This window comes from Rattus norvegicus, chromosome 4, assembly GCF_021556685.1.
Source record: "Rattus norvegicus strain SHRSP/BbbUtx chromosome 4, alternate assembly SHRSP_T2T, whole genome shotgun sequence".
Classification (NCBI taxonomy): Eukaryota; Metazoa; Chordata; class Mammalia; order Rodentia; family Muridae; genus Rattus; species Rattus norvegicus.
This window is the reverse complement of record NC_141537.1, coordinates 120,028,281-120,046,819: the sequence shown is the minus strand read 5'-3', so window position 1 is coordinate 120,046,819 and position 18,539 is coordinate 120,028,281. Positions and strand designations below refer to the sequence as shown.

General features: G+C 48.3%; 1 long non-coding RNA gene across 4 annotated transcripts; it reads left to right on the top strand.

Annotated features, from left to right (window-relative positions):
• The first annotated feature begins 4,725 nt into the window (after positions 1–4,725).
• On the top strand, positions 4,726–18,258 carry LOC108350725 (uncharacterized). 4 transcript variants are annotated; one of them, XR_015686059.1, is made up of 9 exons: positions 4,726–4,980; positions 7,049–7,174; positions 7,891–7,939; positions 9,232–9,388; positions 11,189–11,287; positions 11,588–11,776; positions 12,522–12,618; positions 13,001–13,216; positions 17,831–18,258. It is a non-coding gene; the product is annotated as an uncharacterized LOC108350725 (long non-coding RNA). The 4 variants fall into 4 exon arrangements; XR_015686058.1 differs by lacking the exon at positions 9,232–9,388; XR_015686060.1 differs by lacking the exon at positions 9,232–9,388 and having other exon boundaries at positions 16,173–18,258.
• The last annotated feature ends 281 nt before the right edge of the window (positions 18,259–18,539 follow it).

The window sequence follows — 18,539 nt, the reverse complement described above, 5'->3', positions numbered from 1 at the left end:
GGCTCTGTCACTTGCCCAGATGTACCAGCCTGCCAGGGGGTGGCATGGGAAAGACAACCCACGGCAGGGAGCAGCCGTGTGGATTTATTTTCCATGCTGGCAGGTGGACTGCTTCGAGTCACAGCCGACTGTCCCGATGACGGGCCTCACCTGCTCGCTCTGTGACACATTCTTTCCACTTGGATCATAGAACGCTGTTGGGTCTCCACCAGCTCAGAGTCCACTTACCAGCCTCCAGCCCTGACTCACGCAGCCTTTGGTGCTGACAATCTGACTGCTGTAACTAGAATTTTTCTTCTTACCACCTTCAGCTTGAAGCAAGCAGTCTCCCACTCCTCTGCGCCCTGCACAGAGAACACTGGACAGTTGAACAGGGATGCCTTTCTAAGGTGAAACAGTGGAGAGGAATAGAGTGGAGGTATCGAGGCTGGCGTTTGAGGGAGATAAAAACAACGGCAGAGGAAGACAGACAACCTCACCCATCACAGATTGTACATGTCACAATAGCATGTGTAGAGAGAGAACTCCCACCAAATCTCCAAAGGTCAAGGAAGGAGGGGCTACGTAAACGACCTATAAAAGTTGGAGACACAGGCCTTTGAGTCTTGGACTTACCCTGATCATCCACTCCCACTTTTAGAAATGCTTTTTGCTCTATTGTTCTCTGTCCCAATTTCTTCTTTCTCTCTCTCCCTCCCTCCCCTTCTGTGAGTGTGTGTAGACACATATGTGAACTTGCATATATGTGTACATATGCAATTATGCTCATACATACAGGTGCCTGCAGAGGCCAAAGGTGTCAGACCTTCTGGAGCTAGAGTTACAGGTAGTTGTGAACAATAGGACATAGGTGGTGGAACTGAATTCGGGCCCTCTGGAGAAACAGCATTTACTCTTAACCACCGAGCCATCTCGTCAGCCCCCCTTTTATCTTTCTTAATAAATGGTTTCTATTCCTATCACTATCCATTTATCCCTGGTCTAATTTCTTGTTCCTGTTTAGTGGAGCGTAGCTATCTCAGCAGGTGACTGGAGTTTAGTCTGTGCACAGATGGTGCTCTGAAGCCGTGTGTATTCTGATGCTAAATACTGGCTGTCAAAACCCGGCTGCCCCCATGAGTAGGTCCTCATGTAAGGCAAGCTATTCTGTGTAAACCTTGCTCACCCATTTAACTGGTCATGGAAGGCTAGAGCCTGTGATTGGGCAGTAGAGAGAGAAAGGTGGGACTTGGGGATCAATCAAGTGAGGGGTTGCTGGGAGAGAGAGTGAGAGGGAGAGTGAGAGGGAGAGTGAGAGGGAGAGGGAAAGGGAGAGGGAGAGGGGGTGCAGAGAGAGAGAGAGGAGAAGGCATGGCGGTAGAGGAGGCTGCGTGAGAGGAGATGGAGCACGAGCACATGATAATAAGGGACATTATGGCTGGGAAATAGGTCAGAATAACTCCAAACCTGCCCAATCTCAGCTTACAGTTTGTAAATAAAATGCCTGGATTGCTTGTCTTTTATATGGGCTAGCTAGAATTATAAATTCATTTTACACATATATATTCTATGAGGGGGTGGATATTATTCATGGGAAAGAGCTTCTTTTGATTTTTTTTTTTTTTTTTTGAGAGAATTTGGCTCTGTAGCCTAGGCTGGCCTAGAACTGGTGATTATAGCCCGCACACATGTGTGAGTAAAGCCAAAGTCTGAGGACAGTTTTTGGGAGGTGCTTTTCTCCTTCCTTCTGAGGCAGGGTCTTTTTTGTTTCTCCTGCACTGGATACTCTAGCCTAGCTGCCTACCAGCTTCCCGGTGATTCTCCTGTCCCCACTGCCCATTTTGCTATAGGAATGCTGGGCTGCAGGTGTGTGCAGCTAAGTCCAGCTGTTTAAAGTGGGTTCTGGGCCTTGAATTCAGACCATCAGGCTTGTGCTGTGAGCACTTTTACCCATCTCACCAGCCTCTGTTAATTCTTTTTGAGGCAGACTGTGTAGCCCAAGCTGGTCTTGAACTTCTGGTCTTCCAGCCTCTACCTCCTGAGTACTGAGTATTACCGGGATGTGCCACCAAGTTTTATGTCCCCCTGGGACGGAAGCTAGGGCTCTGAGCATGCTAGTCAAGCATTCTACCATCAGAGCGACATCCAACCATGGCTTCCCGTTCTAGTCTCTTCTCTCTCTATACTTCTCGAATTCTGTATCTTGATTGCAGATTGCCTTGTTGAAAAAGACAAATAAGAAACAAAGGAAGAGCCTGACAGATAGTGGGAGGATAATTGCTTTTCACTCTCCTGGTCCTGGACAGATCATCATGGCTACAGTCTCTAGAAAAACAGAAATGAGATGCACCTTTAAAAAGTGATGCGAACCACTGAGACGGCCCAGTGAATTTCAAATCCATGATTCCCATGATTTCTGGGCTAAGGGCTAAAGTGAAGCTTTGGGTCCCAGCCCTCTGATCCTGTAAGTTTGAACAGTGGACGGATAATCTGCATTTCAGCTATGTTCCAAGTGATTCCGAGATAGGAGGCTCAAAGAGAAACGTACCATGAAAATACCTAAGAAGTCCCATTCATGTGACAGAGCTAGCTCGGAGAAGTCCACAGTGCCACCCTCTATAGTCAGAATACATCAGAGCCATAGCAAGCATTGTTATGGGAGTCGCTTTTGCTCTTGTTCTCACAGGCAGATGAACTCCTACCCTCTCCTAGTTGTGGGACAAAGCTGGAGAGCCTCCCTGTGACTGGCTCTTGGGATCTCTGATGGTTAACCTCAATTGTCAGCTTGAAAGGATCTGTAACCACCTAAGAGACAAATCTCTGGATTTGTCCTTAAGGGAGTATCTAGATTAGGTTAACTGAGGTAGGAAGACCCAACCCAGCTGGAGGTGAGCCCACTTGACAGGGAGGATTCCCAGCTTGAATTAAAAAGAAGAAAGCAAGTTGAATGGAACAATGTGACCGGGGGCTGCCTCATGCCTCTGGTGCTAGGCCTCCCCACCATAATGGACGATATCTTTAAACTGTGAGCTGAAATAAATCCTCCCTCCCTCCCTCCTCCTCCCTCCTTCCCTTCATTTTCCCTCCCTCTCTTCCCTCCCTCCTTCCCTCCTTCCCTTCATCTTCCCTCCCTCCTTCCCTCCCTCCTCCCACTCTTCCTTCAGTAGCCTTGGCTATGTGTATTGCTTCAGTATTGAGAAGATTAAGTAATATAGGGTCCTTGGGTTCACAGCCCCTTGGCATACTAAGATAATACCAAGATTAGCCTTAGAGGGGTTGGTTTTTGTAACTTCTGGGATTGTAACAACAATTTCACTTCTCAGAACTCTAAAGTTTTTACATAATTCATAGAAACAAGTACATTTCCTTTTTGTGGGCTGGGCACTGACCTCAGGGTCCTGTGCATGCTGAGTGATTTCTCTACCATGGCTATGCTTAGTCTAACGGGCCCCACTTTTTTTTAAATGTCTCTTTTACAATTTTTATTTATATGACATCTCACTTTTAGTCATTTTACATTAGTTTGTTACCTTTAGTACTCTTTTAGAAATGTTTTAAGTTGGAATAGAATTATATCACTTCCGTTCTTCCTTTCCTCCCTCCAGTCCTCCCTGTTACCCTCCTTCGAACCCTCCATTCTCTCCTAGAGTTGATAACTCCTTTATCTTTGATTATTTGCTCTATATATTACATACATGTATACATATATCAGGACCTGCTGTGTTTGTTTTTGTTGTTTGTGTGTATATGGTTTCCAGGCTGACCACCCTGCATTGGACAATCAATTAAAGGGCTCATCCCTGGGAGATGCTAACTCTCCCCCCCCACCCCCCCCCCCCCCGCGCCGGCTGTCAATGCTTGCCTGCTGCTTTTTGTCCAGGAGACACCATACGATTTTCCACGTTAACAGGCTCACTGATGTTGCTGTTATTCTGGTCTTGTTTCTGTAGTCATTTTTAGGAGAGACTCTTTCACAGCAGATTTCCTGGTATTTTGACTTAGAATTTTTCCACTCCCTTTCCTACCATGTTCCCTGAACTATAAATCCTGGAGCTGTGATGCAGATGTAAATGTTGGGGCGTGGCTTCCCACGATCCATTGATCTCTGCACTCTGTTGAGTTGTGGTTTTCTGTGGTGGGCTCTGTTTGTTGTAAAGAGAAGCTTTTCTAATGAGAGATGGTGGCTACATTTACCTGTGGTGTAAGACTAGGATTTAGAGCCAGGCATGGTGGCTGCCATTCTTTTTTAAAAAAAGGAAGTGAGAAACAATTATAAATTTAATAAATGTGACCGATAAGTTATAGCAGCAGCTCTGAGACCAAAGTTGTCTCAAGAAGCAAGGGTTGTGAAAGACTTCAAGCTGCTGCTGGAGAGGAAGCTCTGAGTCCACAATTGTGAAAGACTGTGAAGGCCGTCAGGGCAAGAGTGGAGGCCAGGCTAAGGGTCATAGGCCATGGGCATACAGCAAACTACAGTGTGAGGCTAAGTCAATGAGGGCTGCTGGTGCTGGTGCTCCCACTATGAGTTCCTCAGTCCAAACTGGCTATGAGTAGGAGCAGCTCACAAAAGGCACTGCCGTTGAGGCCTTTCAGACCCAACTTGCTCTTGACAAGGGCACTACTGCTCTTGAGTTGTTTGAAGCAGACTTGGTACTTGTGCAGCCTCTCCTCTTGGCTGGTGTCCACACCTACAGAGGGCGGGACTGCCAAAATGCCAGTGATAGGGCCAGAAACGGCTGCAGAATCAGTTTCAGGGAGGTGCACCCAGTCTGGACATACGCTCATACTTAATCTGTAGAAGTTTCTCCATCTGTGGAAGCAAGGCGGTGCACAGGTCCAGCTTCCACAGGGAAGCTTTCTTTTGACAATGTACAGGAGATCCACCACCACAGATGGGTCATTGATGGCTACTGGAGTCCACTGATGTCCTCTGATATCTTTTTTTTGTTGTTTTCTTTTTTTCGGAGCTGGGGACCGAACCCAGGACCTTGCGCTTCCTAGGTAAGCGCTCTACCACTGAGCTAAATCCCCAGCCCCTGTCCTCTGATATCTTGATACATCCTGTGGTGCACATGGCATATATAGTGTTCAGATCCTTGTGGTGGCCGGTGAGCAGCACAGAGATGGTATCATGGCCTCTACCTACCTGTGACGTGTCATTCTCATCTACTAGCTCTGCCTGCTGGGGAACCTTCACAGCAGGCAAGAAGTCAGATTAGGCCAATGGGCTCATTCTGAATGGCAGGGATAGTGATGGCTCACTCTTAGGTGCAGGAATGGAAGTCATGACTGGAGGTCAGGCTGGGACCTCGAGATCTGGCCCCAGCAACTGCACATCCATGCCTGGGCTGGGTTTTGAGGCCTCCTTTGCTGTGACTGTGTCATTGTCTGGGAATACTGGGAAGGGCTCACTTCTCCAGTGTGGTGTCCGACTGATGCTGTCCTTGGGCTGGAAGAGCTCGTTGTAGTCCTCAGTATTCTGGATCCCGGCCTGGGACTCATGCTTGTCCCTGTCGTCTTCATTGTTGGTGCTGTGCTGCTCACTCTCTGAGCTGCGATCTACCCTCTGAGGCTTGCTGCAGGTCATGATGGGCCACCCACAGATGTGGTGGAGGGACACACCGGGGTTTAGGGTCAGCCGTTTCTGTTGTTTCCCTCCCAAACTTCCCCAACAGCACGGCCCCTTTATGCTTTCCTGGTTTCCGAGGTCATTCCATGTTTATTAATTTGCATCATGATTACATTTTTCTTTACAGACGAATAGCATTATTCCACAGTGTACATGTACCACGTTTTCACTGTCCGTTCATCCGTTGAAGGACATTCTATTTCTTAGATAGTATAAATAGGGGAGGAGGAAGCATTGCTTAGCAAGGGCCTAGGGAGTAGGACGTCCAGTGTTTTGGGCAGATGCCCAGGAGTGGCACAGCCCGATCATACGATGGTTTGACGTGGATTCTTTACAGTGATTTCCAGAGTAGTTGGACCAATTACATTCCTGTCGACAGTTGACCAGGGTCCGTCTTCTTTCTCCACAACCCAGCAGCATTTGCTGTCAGTTGTTTTGCTGATCTGATGGGGGTGAGACAAGATCTCAGAGTTGTTTTAATGCACATTTCCCTGCTCACTCAGGATGATGAACAGGTTTGATGTACCTCTTAGCCATTTTTATTTCTTCTGTTGAGAACTCTCTATTCAGATTCCTAGCCTACTTCTTTTTTTTCCCCTTTTTTTCTTTATTAACTTGAGTATTTCTTATTTACATTTCGAATGTTATTCCCTTTCCCGGTTTCCGGGCCCAACATCCCCCTAACCCCTCCCCCTCCCCTTCTATATGGGTGTTCCCCTCCCCATCCTCCCCCCATTACCGCCCTCCCCCAACAATCACATTCACTGGGGGTTCGGTCTTAGCAGGACCCAGGGCTTCCCCTTCCACTGGTACTCTTACTAGGATATTCATTGCTACCTATGAGGTCAGAGTCCAGGGTCAGTCCATGTATAGTCTTTAGGTAGTGGCTTAGTCCCTGGAAGCTCTGGTTGGTTGGCATTGTTGTACATATGGGGTCTCGAGCCCATTCAAGCTCTTCTAGTCCTTTCTCTGATTCCTTCAACGGGGGTCCCATTCTCAGTTCAGTGGTTTGCTGCTGGCATTCGCCTATGTATTTGCTGTATTCTGGCTGTGTCTCTCAGGAGCAATCTACATCCGGTTCCTGTCAGCCTGCACTTCTTTGCTTCATCCATCTTGTCTAATTGGGTGACTGTATATGTATGGGCCACATGTGGGGCAGGCCCTGAATGGGTGTTCCTTCTGCCTCTGTTTTAATCTTTGCCTCCCTATTCCCTGCCAAGGGTATTCTTGTTCCCCTTTTAAAGAAGGAGTGAAGCATTCGCATTTTGATCATCGGTCTTGAGTTTCAAGTGTTCTGTCCTAGCCTACTTCTTAAGTGGGTGGGTTTCACCAATGGTTTCGGGACTCATGCACGGAAGCAAATGTTGATTGACAGTCTCTCAGTATCACCTCGATCACTCCATTTTCATCCCATTCTTCTCCCTTCCGCTTCCCCTCGAGGCACACAGAGAACTGGTTTCACGGTCGCTGTTCTCAGTGCTGGTTGCTGCACGCCAGATCTCCTCTGCGGGCTGAGCAGACGGCTCGGCAGTTACCTGCACAAACTGCTCTTGCAGAGGACCCGAGGTCAGTTCCCACCACCCACAGAGGATGGCTCACAACTGCCTGTACCTGCAGCTCCAGGGTATCCAACACTCCCTTCTCACCTCTCTGGACACCCACACAAATGTTCACCTACACACAGATACACACACATGCACTTAAATCAAAAACCCAAAACAAAACATCTTGGTCTACAGATAAGTTACCCCGAGTGTATCCAAACTTGTTTGACTTTAGAAGCTAAGCAGGGTCAGGCCTGGTTAGTACTTGGGTAGATGAAAAACAAACAAACAAACAAACAAACAAAAAAACCAAAACCTCACAGTGTAGCAGCTCACGGGCTGGGAAGATGGCACAGTTGGTAAAGCGCTTGCTACACAAACTCGAGGAGGTTCTGAGTTTGAGTTCCGAGTGTAGCTGAAAGCGATGGTCACTGTGATGCGCATGTGTGCTCTTTGTTCTGGACAGACAGAGACCAGCAGGTCCCTGAGGCCTGATAGCCACAAGGCCTAGCCAAACCGGTGACTCTGCAGGTCCCAGTAAGAGACCCAGTCTCAAGAAAAAAAAAGGCTAAGGAGTCACTGAGGAATAATACCTTTGTCTGACCTCTGGCCTTTCGATGTACCACACAGACACAGACACAGAAACAGACACAAGCATAGACATACCCACCCACCCACCCACATACATTAATACTTTAAACAGTAATTTTATTGTCTTTCATGTTTTCCGTGGGGCAGGACTTTGAAAAGGACTCAGTTGGACTGTTCTGATGGTCTCTTCACTTTAGTAAGTAAACTGGGGCTGCCCCAGAATGGCCTGAATTGTCTTGTCTCTCTCCACTGGCATTTTCTGCAGGCTTTGTGCATGGTTGCATTCCTCACAGAATGCCAGCCTAAGGGCGCTGCCACTGCTGAAGCTGTGACAGGGCCCCAAGAACCCAGCAAAAGTTAGCTAAGCTTTGGAAGTCACATAGCATCGCTTCCACCATGACCTCAAACCTATCAGACAAGAGGAAGCAACTGCATCTCACAGTGGATGGATGACACAGCACTGTTGTGAGCTGAAGGCTAGGATGGGGGAGAGCCCCACCCACCGAGGGCAGCAGTGTGTTTGAAAGACATTCCTCAAGAGGGCACTGTTGTCCCAAGACAATCAATCATTCTAGCTCAGGAGACTGGCAGAGAGGAAGCTGGACTTGGCCTTGGTCATCTTTCCTGTTCCGTGTAGCCTATGGTGACAGGAACAACTTATGTGGCCATGTGTGTGTCCTGATGGAAGAGAACTCAGCCAGCAAGTAGCATGCATGTAAGGGGACTCTTCACAAAGATCTACTTTGAAAGCTAGGCAAGTGGTGCCTGTTGGTCCCAGGCAGAGGCCCAAGCTTTGGGTAGGATGTACTAGTATTTTTGCAGAAGCCACAATCCGTAGCACCATCGCTGGAAAGGACGGCTTGGAAGACTGGTGGAGACAGTGAGTGGATGAGGTTGTCTACTGAGGGTCTAAAGTCAGAAGGAAAAGGGCCACAGAGAGAAAGCCAGAGGCCATTAATGTTTGTAGAGAAGAGCTGGAAAGGAAGACTTAAACTTAAGAGGGTGTTGTCAGAGAAGTGGAAGGAAGCCACCATGTGATCAGTGACTAGGGCTGAGTCAGTTTCTGGGAAGAGGGGGTGGTCCTCACGGTCAAGGCAGTGTGGCTCAGTGGGTAGAGTTCTTGTCTCACATGCACAGAGCCATGGATTAAATTTGTAGTACCTCATAGTAAACCAGGTACGATGGTGTAGTGCTGGTATACCCTCCCCCAAGAAGATAGAGGCAGGAGGATCAGAAGTTCATGGTTGTCCTTGGCCTTGTATTTGTTTGGAGGCCAAACCTGGGCTGCACCAGATCCAGGCTCAGAAGAACAGCAGAAGATCTGAAAACAAGGAGGTCACTGATGACTTCGATGATGACATTTGTAGGAAACCAGGCAGGTAGTCATTAGCCAGACTATAGGGAAGGATGGTAGGGAAGGAAGGAGGGTCAAGGTCTATGGGCTATTATCGCTTTTTTGTTTGTTTACTTTTTTTTTTTTTTTTTGAGAGAGATTCTCTGCAATGCTGGCTGACCTAGAACTTGCTATGTAAATCACGAGGGCCTCAAAGTCACAGTAATCCTCCTGCTTCAGCTTTCCAAGTGCTAGGATCACAGGCACGAACCATCACATCAGACACAAAAGATGACTGTTTTAAAGTCTTGGGTAAGAGCTGATGAGATGGCCCAGTGGATGAAGTGCTCATTGCCAATACTGACTAATTGAGTTCCGTCTCCAGAACTCACATGGTGGGAGGAAAGACTCAGTCCTCACAGGCTGCCCTCTGACCTCCATATGTGCACACCCCCACCCCATAAACAAATAAATGTAACTAAAATGTATTTAAACATAAAACAAAGGTTTGGGTAACACTGAGCTTCGGTACAGGCAAGGGAAGGGTCAGGGCGAGAAGTCAAGGCTGGAAGAGGAACATTTGAGGTGCTTTGGCCTGGGAAGAAGTGGAGTCTAATATCAGGTGAAGGCCTGAGCCTTAGGAGGGTTGAATGGTCCTCCTTCAAGGAGCTGCAGCCTGGGAATAGTTGGAGATGTGTGAGTGTGTGCGTGTGTGTGTGAGTGTGTGTGTATGTGAGTGTGTGAGTATGTGTGAGTGTGTGTATGTGAGTGTGTGAGCGTGTGAGTATGTGTGAGTGTGTGTATGTGAGTGTGTGAGCATGTGAGTGTGTGAGTGTGTGAGTGTGCATGTGTGTGAGTGTGCATGTGTGAGTGTGTGTGAGAGTGTGTGAGTGTGTGTGAATGTGCGTGTGAGTGTGTATGAATGTGCGTGTGAGTGTGTATGTGGGTGTGTGAGTGTGTGTATGTGAATGTGTGAGTGTGTGAGTGTGTGAGTGTGCATGTGTGTGTGAGTGTGCATGTGTGAGAGTGTGTGAGTGTGTGTGAGAGTGTGTGAGTGTGTGTGAATGTGCGTGTGAGTGTGTGAGTGTGTGAGTGTGCATGTGTGTGTGAGTGTGCATGAGAGTGTGTGAGTGTGTGTGACTGTGTGTGAATGTGCGTGTGAGTGTGTGTATGTGGGTGTGTGAGTGTGTGTATGTGAATGTGTGAGTGTGTGAGTGTGTGAGTGTGTGAGTGTGTGCGTGTGTGTGGCGGGGTGGGGGCAGGCAGTTTGCTGAGCCAGCTCAAGTGTGCATGGTGAGCAGTGCAGGGAGGGCATGGGTGCTGAAGGAAAATGTCCCTCCCAGGACATGCGCAGGTTCGGTCCACACCGGCTCTGTATACTTTGCTAATGCTTATTCCATTGTGGTTCCACACAAATTATTTTCTCCTAACAACAATATGGAGACGAGAAGGCAGGGCTATCTGAGGCCCTGGCCACTTTCTGGTTGAGGTCCTTGCTTCACAGAGGCATGAAAAGAATGTGTTTGTGAGGGAAGGGGAGACATTCCGGGTCAGTCCTGCAGCTCAGAGCATCACGGGGCTGGAGCTTTGCTGAGTCACGGTGCCTAGGCAAAGGGAAATAGCAGCTGTGGCGCTGCATGTCTGGGAGGAGAGGCTGGTGTGAAGAGTGTGTCCTGATGAGTGTTGCCCTGGGAATAGCGGAGGGAGGAGGGAAGGATGGTGGGAGCTGGGTAGTTGTATGTGGGGATTGAGGAGGTCCACTGGGGCTGGATGGTGCAGTGGAATGATATGGCTTGTGTGTTTGTGTGTGTGTAAATGTGCATGCATGTTATCCAAGCGTGTGTGTGTGTGAATGTATGTTATCCAAGCATGTGTGTGTATGTGTGTGTGTTTGCATGTGTGTGGGACACGTGTGTGGAAGTGTGGTCACATGGATGGGTTTGGAGGCACAGGTTGCTGCTGGGATTATTCTTTTTTTTTTTGGTTCTTTTTTTCGGAGCTGGGGACCGAACCCAGGGCCTTGCGCTTCCTAGGCAAGCGCTCTACCACTGAGCTAAATCTCCAGCCCCGCTGCTGGGATTATTCTTAATAATCCTCCTATTTTATTCACAGAGACAGGGTGTCAAGTCACACCCAGAAATTACTGATACAGTCCTCTTAGCCCGCTTGCACTAGGGATCCCTGTCTGCAACTTCCTGGCTGAAATGACAGGTGGGTCACAATGCCCGTGCAGACTTTACTGAGATCTGGGGATCTGAACTTTGGTCCTCACGTTTGTGTAGAAAGTGCTTTAACTGCTCTGGCATTGCCTCTGGCTGGCCTTTGGTTCTTATTAGCTTTGTGCTCTTGGACGTGACACTTAACACTGAACCTAGGATGCTTTCGTAAAGCCTTGAGGGTTTTATTGAACTCGTGCAGCTGTGGAATACAGGGGGACTTAGGTGTGGGTTATAAGCATGTTTGGGCACACATGCTCATCCATCTGACTGAAGGCTGGATCCAATCCCTTAGGTGCTGACTGGATTGGACGTCTGATGCCGTGGTTAGTGTCTTTCATGCTCACGGGTAACAGACTCTGAACCCGCTCCTTCCTGCTGAGCAGTTCTGATGCTGGGCAGTCTGGTGGGAAGGAACACAAAGCAGATGCTTAGCCAATCAGGACGCTGCACTCATTTGCCCACAGTAAGGAGTGGGCTGGAGGTGAGTGTGTGATCTAAACAGGGCCAAGCAGAATCCTTCCTTGGATCTTCTATGCAGAAGCAGGTCTGAGGAGCTCGGGAGGTGGTGGTAACTCAACCAGCTTCAACACCTGCTGTGAGAACTGGGAAACCCTGGTCTTAGTCATCGTTCTCTTGCTGGATAGAGACACCATGACCACGCTAACTCTTATAAAAGAACTAATTGGGATTGGCTTATAGTTTCAGAGGGTTGGTCCATTTTCTCATGGTGGGGAGCATGGCTATACACAGGTAGACGCGCTGTGGGAGAAGGAGCTGAGAATTCTACATTGGGATCTACGGGCAGCAGGTTAAGGGAGAGACACTGGGCCTGGCTTCGCCTTTCGAAAATCTCAAAGCCCACCTCCAGTGATACACTTTCTCCACCAAGGCCACAACCCCTGATCCTTTCAAATAGTGTCACTACTCCCTGGTGACCAAGCATTCAAATCTATGAGCCTATGGGGGCTCATCCTTATTCAAACCACCAAAACCCCCTTCACCAGGAGGAAGGGAAAAGACCTCAGGCGGCTCAGTTGGCAAAGGCTGACTGACTTTTACAACAGCCCTAGCTGGTGTTATTTCCCTCAGCTCTCCCTTTTAATAAGAAGGCACTAAGAAAAACCTGAGAAGCCACTGACGGCTTGCTGCCAGCCGGCAGAGAAAGGGTTAAGCCGAGGCAGTAGTCTCTAGAAGCCTTGTCATAACGTTATATTACCCTTCCACAGATGGCACAGTCATGGAGGCTCCAACAGCCTCTCGATGGTACCCTTCACCTGTCAGGTGAACGACCACCACCGTTTTGAGCCATGACTGCTCTCTGGGGTGAGCATTTTGCCGGAGGGTTAAAGAGTGGGTGTGTTCTCAGCTCACAGATGAACACTGGCAAAGCCCACCTGATGGCCACAGTATACATCGTGCTGAAGGTGGGCAGGCTCTTTCAGAAGCCTGAGGCTTCAGACCCAAGAGGCCTGGCAGAAAAATGCCTCGGCTCTGGAGGGCATGTGGGAATAGCACGCCTCAGGGGATGGTGGGCAGCACTTTTTCCATTAAGTTGTCTCTCCTCCTTTAATTACCTTCCTCTGGGAGGCTGGAAAGGTCAGGCAGCAGGGACTGCATCCCCCTCGCACACCCCCTACCCCAGCACAGGACCTCAGCTCAGGCTTCTCGGCTCGGAGATGAAATTTATCTTTCTTCCTCTTCTCAGAGAAGGATGAGCTCACTAGTGACAAGAGTGGCCTTCTTTCCTTCCTTTTCCCCAAATACTGAGAGAAGTGGGAGGCCAGCCTGCAAATGTCACAGAAGCCTATAAAATGCTGAGCTCAGACGGATGCCAGGCATAGCTGGGGTTGCTGGGCTGATGAGATGGGCGACTCCATCATCTGCTAAGAATCCATTGTTCTGCAGCGGCTTGGACACAATGGTGAGGCTGAGGCAGGGGAGACAGAGGGGGGCAGGGTGGGTACAGTGACTAGGCGTTTCTCTTCGAACCCCGGCTTTTCGTGGGGGGGTGTGTGTGTAGAGGGGCAGGGCAGGGTTAGTCAACAGGCAGTCAGTCCATGGGTGGGATGAGAACACCCCAAACCAGGGCCACAAATTCCCCACCTTACAAAGCAGAGCAAAACAAAACAAAACAAAACAACCAACACCCAAACAAAGAAAGGGAGGCGGGAGGCATCTCTTTGGAAAGATTTTGATGTTCTTTGCTTAAAAGGAAACTTCGAAGTCTCTAAGGGCAAATCTAGAATTTTCCTCAGTGTTTCATGTTTGGAGTTCCAGATGGTAGGTGGGCTTCATGAACTCCACAGGGCGAAGGCACGTTGTGGATTATGAGTGCGTGCAGTCAAGGAAGACCTTGAAATTCTGCTGGGATTACAGTGGTGCACCTCCATGTCCGGTTCATGCTGCACTGGGGATGGAGCCCAGGACTTTGTACATGCTAGACAAGTGCTCCACCAACGGTCACATCCCCAGCCCTGGGCTAGGACTGCTACTGGGTTTACTGGTGCTGGGATTCCCTTGTGGGCAGGAGATGGTTTGACAAGCAGGCTGTGAGTGGCCCTAACAGACATACCCCCTCCCCCCCGGATGGGTAGAGATTTTATCTTTAATTTTTTTTTTTTTTAAATTTTTTTTTTTTAGATTTATTTATTTATTATATATAAGTACACTGTAGCTGTCTTCAGATACACCAGAAGAGGGCATCGGATCTCTTTACAGATGGTTGTGAGCCACCATGTGGTTGCTGGGAATTGAACTCATGACCTCTGTAAGAGCAGTCGGGTGCTCTTAACCGCTGAGCCATCTCTCCAGCCCTTATCTTTAATTTTAATCATTTTTATGATTTATTTTACTTATATGACTGTTTAGACTGCATACATGTATTTATACCACATGCGTGCCCAGTGCTGGATAAAATCAAAAGGTCAAAAGGTCAAAATGAGGCCTTGGATTCCTTAGAATTGGAGTTACAGATGGTTGTGAGGAACCATGTGGGTCCTGGGAATGGAGCACAGGTCCTCCACACGAACCCTTAAGTGCTCAGCCCTCTCCAGCCCTGGAACACACGTTTGATCCTCTCCAAAGGGCTGGCACTTCAGGCAGGATTGGATGCTGCTTTGTTCTTTTTTACTTCGGTGTGCTTTTTTTTTCCCAGAAGTTTTGCATATACATTTATCAATGTTAAATTATATAATATGTGGTTATATTCTTCTTATGCAAGGAACCGAGGAGATGGCTGTGAGTGAAGAGCTTACCACACAAGCATGAGGCTCTGAGCTGGACTCCTAGAGCCCATATTAAAAAGCTGGAGGGTGTTTCATGTTTGTAAGCCTTGTGCCAGGGAGGTGGGAACAGGCAGGTACCTGGAACTCACTGGCTGACCAGCCAGCCTAGTCTGGTCATAGTGTCCCAGAGATCTCAAACCTTCTATCTCCCTTCCCCCCAAAATAGAGATGCTGGAGAGACGACTTAGGGTGAAGCACGCTGGCTGCTCTTGCAGAGGACACACGTTTGGCTCCCTGCAACTGCAGGGTGGCTCACAACCATCTTGTTTGCTTGGCTTGCCATATTCCAATTTGCTTGTTTTTTATTGCTCTTATATTATTACTATAATTATTCCTTAGATGTGTGTATGGATGTGTACCACATGCGTGTATGGATGTGCACCACATGCGTGTATGGATGTGCACCACACGCATGCCTGATGCCACAGAGGTCAGAAGATGGTGCTGGATCCCTTACAGTCTCATTGATTTTCTCAAAGAACCAACTTTTCGTTACATGGATTCTTTGACTTCTTGTTTGTTTGTTTCCATTTTATTAATTTCAGTCCCGAGTTTGGTTATCTCTTGCCATATATGATTGTTGGGTGTTATTTCTTCTTTCTATTCTAGAACTTTCCTGTGTGTTGTTGCTAATATGAGACACAGGGGTGGGTAATGAGGGAGGCTGTGGAGATCTGTGTGAACTGCTAGATGGGGCCAGAGAGGAAGGGGAAGCCTCATCAGGTGGCCGGCTTCAGAGCTGGGAAGGAGTCTGGGGGATTGATCTGGAGGAGAGGAAAGAGAGAGGGGAAGATCTGCAGTTAGCCTATCCGCTTCAGCCCTTGTGGCTGATGGGTTCCCAGGGAATGCCTGTGGGGGCTAATGACTGGGACAAAGGGATGTGTGGAGAGGAAGCTCTGGGAGATCCACACAGTACTGGAAATGGGGACAGAGAGGGCAAAATAAGTAATCTTAAAGAAAACAAAACATGGCAGAAGGCTTCTAGGAAACAACACACAAGGCGGACCTCTGACCTCCATACGCACATGGGTGCACAGGCATCCACACAGACAGAGACACCCGTGGACGTTGACAGATCATTTTTTTTTCTAATTTATGGTAAGAGTAAACAGCCACTCTCCTGTCACATTTTTGTGCGCCTTTTCTGTGCACTAACATATATCCCTAGAGAACATGTTTCGGTTCTGGAGAGACAGCTCCATGGTTAGGAGAATTTATCAGTTTTGCAGAGGACCTGGGTTCAGTTCCCAGCACCCACATGGTAGCTCACAACTGTCTGTGATGTCAGTTCAAGGGGATTGCTTTTCTTTCTTTCATTCTTTTTCTCAACCTTTTATTGATTCTTTGTGATCATGCACCCCAATCCCACTCATCTTCCCATCTCTCCTCTGCCATTTACCCTTTTACCCCTTCCGAGGAAAACAAACAAACAAACAAACAAACAAACAAACAAACTTTTCCCATGAAAGCTGCGGTGTGCACCCCTTTATCCAAACAGCTTTACTTGCAAATGTTCATTGCAGTGAGTCATTGGTCTGGTATGAGGCTTCTGTGACAGCATCAATCCTGGATTCTTACTGGGACTCCTTTCAGATATCCTGTTGCTGTCCTCTGTCATGGAGATTCTGCAGCTTTGAATCTACAGGACTGGCCCCCTTCACACACTCCAGCAGTTGATTGATGGGGTAGATGTTGGGGTGGGCCAACTCAAAGTCCTGGATGGGGACCTGGGTGGTAGCTGAGTTGGTCAGCCGGCCAGCTCCCCTGTGCCCACACCACCAGGGCCAGCTCCCCTGTGCCCACACCACCCAGCTCTCCTGTGCCCACACCACCCAGCTCCCCTGTGCCCATACCACCCAGCTCCCCTGTGCCCACACCACCAGGGCCAGCTCTCCTGTGCCCACACCACCCAGCTCTCCTGTGCTCGCACCCAGGGCCAGCTCTCTCACTTTACTCAGGCGACAGGTAGAACCAACTCTCCTGCCCATGGCAATGAAGGAATAATCAAAAACAGAAACAGAAGATGTAATACAACAAGAGGGAGCATGTTCCAGATCCAGCAAGCAGCAGAACTTGGCAACTTCAGCCATGTGACTCTGGCTTTAGAGTCCAGAAGAGATGGGGTAACTGGGACAATTGATGCTGGCTAGTTGGAGCTAAGAAATTAGTGATGATTAAGAAGAGACCAGCATCACTGAGGTGAAATCCTCTGTAAGTGTTTTCTGAGAGCACAAAGAAACTATTCCAGAGGCAGCCAAGATCGTACCTTATGCTGCAGCTGGACTAGGTAATCACCCAAGTAGTACTTGGTTTGAAGGCATGAAATGGTCATAAAGAGCAGCTGAGCACTGTGAGAGGCCATGTGAGGCTATTGGTGAAGGTGCAGCCTCAATGGCAGTTGAAGGCCTGGAATTGGGGGGCGGGGGTCATGCACAGAAGTTGAGGCTGGGCACCAAGAAGAGAGCCTATGCGAGGCCATTGGTGAAAGTGCAGCCCAGTTGCAGTGGAAGACCCCAGGGCATTGGAGATGCCAGTGCCATGGGACGACCACCAAGAACAGCAGCAACAGTGGAGTGGAGTCAGCCAGAGCCTAGAAGAGCTACAGAGAGCAGAGCTGAGAAATGACCCAAGTCCTCTGGAGGAGCTTGGAAGATCATGTGTGGATCCCGGACATTGGAACAAGAAGCTGTGAAGTTGCAGGTGCCTGGAGACCCAAAGATGTTAGAGATGCCAGAGCTGTGGGATACCTCCTGAGGAAAGCTGCTAACAGGGAGTGGCAACAGCCTAAGGAAAAGAATCGTGTTGCAGTCAACAAAACTGAAAGGAGTTGGACATCAGATGTGGAGATACAAAGTTTGGAGTTTGCCCAGCTGGATTCTGGTCTTGCTTTGGTCCAGTATTTCCTCACTAGGAGGTTTTAGATGGTAATGTATGTCCTGTGGTGTTGGAAATATGTAATGTGCTTTTTGGTTTTGATTTTATAGGGATTACAGTTAAGAGATTTCATGAATCTCAGAAAAGACTTCGAACTTTGGACTTTTAAACATTGTTCAGACTGTGATAGACTATGGGGACTTTGGGAGTTGGGCTAAGTGCATTTTTAATTATGCTATAGTTACAAGCCTATGGGGGCCAGGTAGTGGAATGTGATGGTTTGAATGGGTTTGGCCCCCATAGATTCATGTGTTTGAATGCTTGGCTATAGGGAGTGGTACTATTTTTTTAAAGATTTATTTATTTACTACATATAGGTACACTGTAGCTGTCTTCAGACGCACCAGAAGAAGGCATCAGATCTCATTACAGATAGTTGTGAGCCACCATGTGGTTGCTGGGATTTGAACTCAGGACCTCTGGAAGAGCAGTCAGTGCTCTTAACCATTGAGCCATCTCTCCAGCTCCGGGAGTGGTACTATTAGGCGTGGCCTTATTTGAAGAGGTGTGGCTTCATTGGAAGAAGTGTGCTTCTGTGTGTGGGGTTTGAGGTCTCCTATGCCCAGGTTCTGTGCAGCATGTAAGAGATCTTTCTCCTGGCTGCCTTTGGATCAAGATGTGGAACTCTCAGCTCTTCCTGCAGCACCATGACTGCCTGGATGCTGCCACACTTTCCACCATGGTGATACTGGACTAAACCTCTGAACTGTAAGCCAGCCCCAATTAAATGTTTGCCTTTATAAGAGTTGCCTTGTTCGTGGTGTCTCTTCACAGCAACGAAACCCTAAGACAGGATCCATGGCCAGTTAAGGGAGAGACTGGATTCGATGTCCAGATCTGTATGACTTTAGAGAGAGTTACACAAAGCTTTTATTTATTTATTTATTTATTTATTTATTTATTTATTTATTATTTGCTTTGCTGTACCAGGGATGGAATGATGGACTGCATGCTAAGCAAGCACTCTGCCACTGTACCATATCCCACAACTCCAGACGACCACCCTATTGTAGATGGTGCTCCATC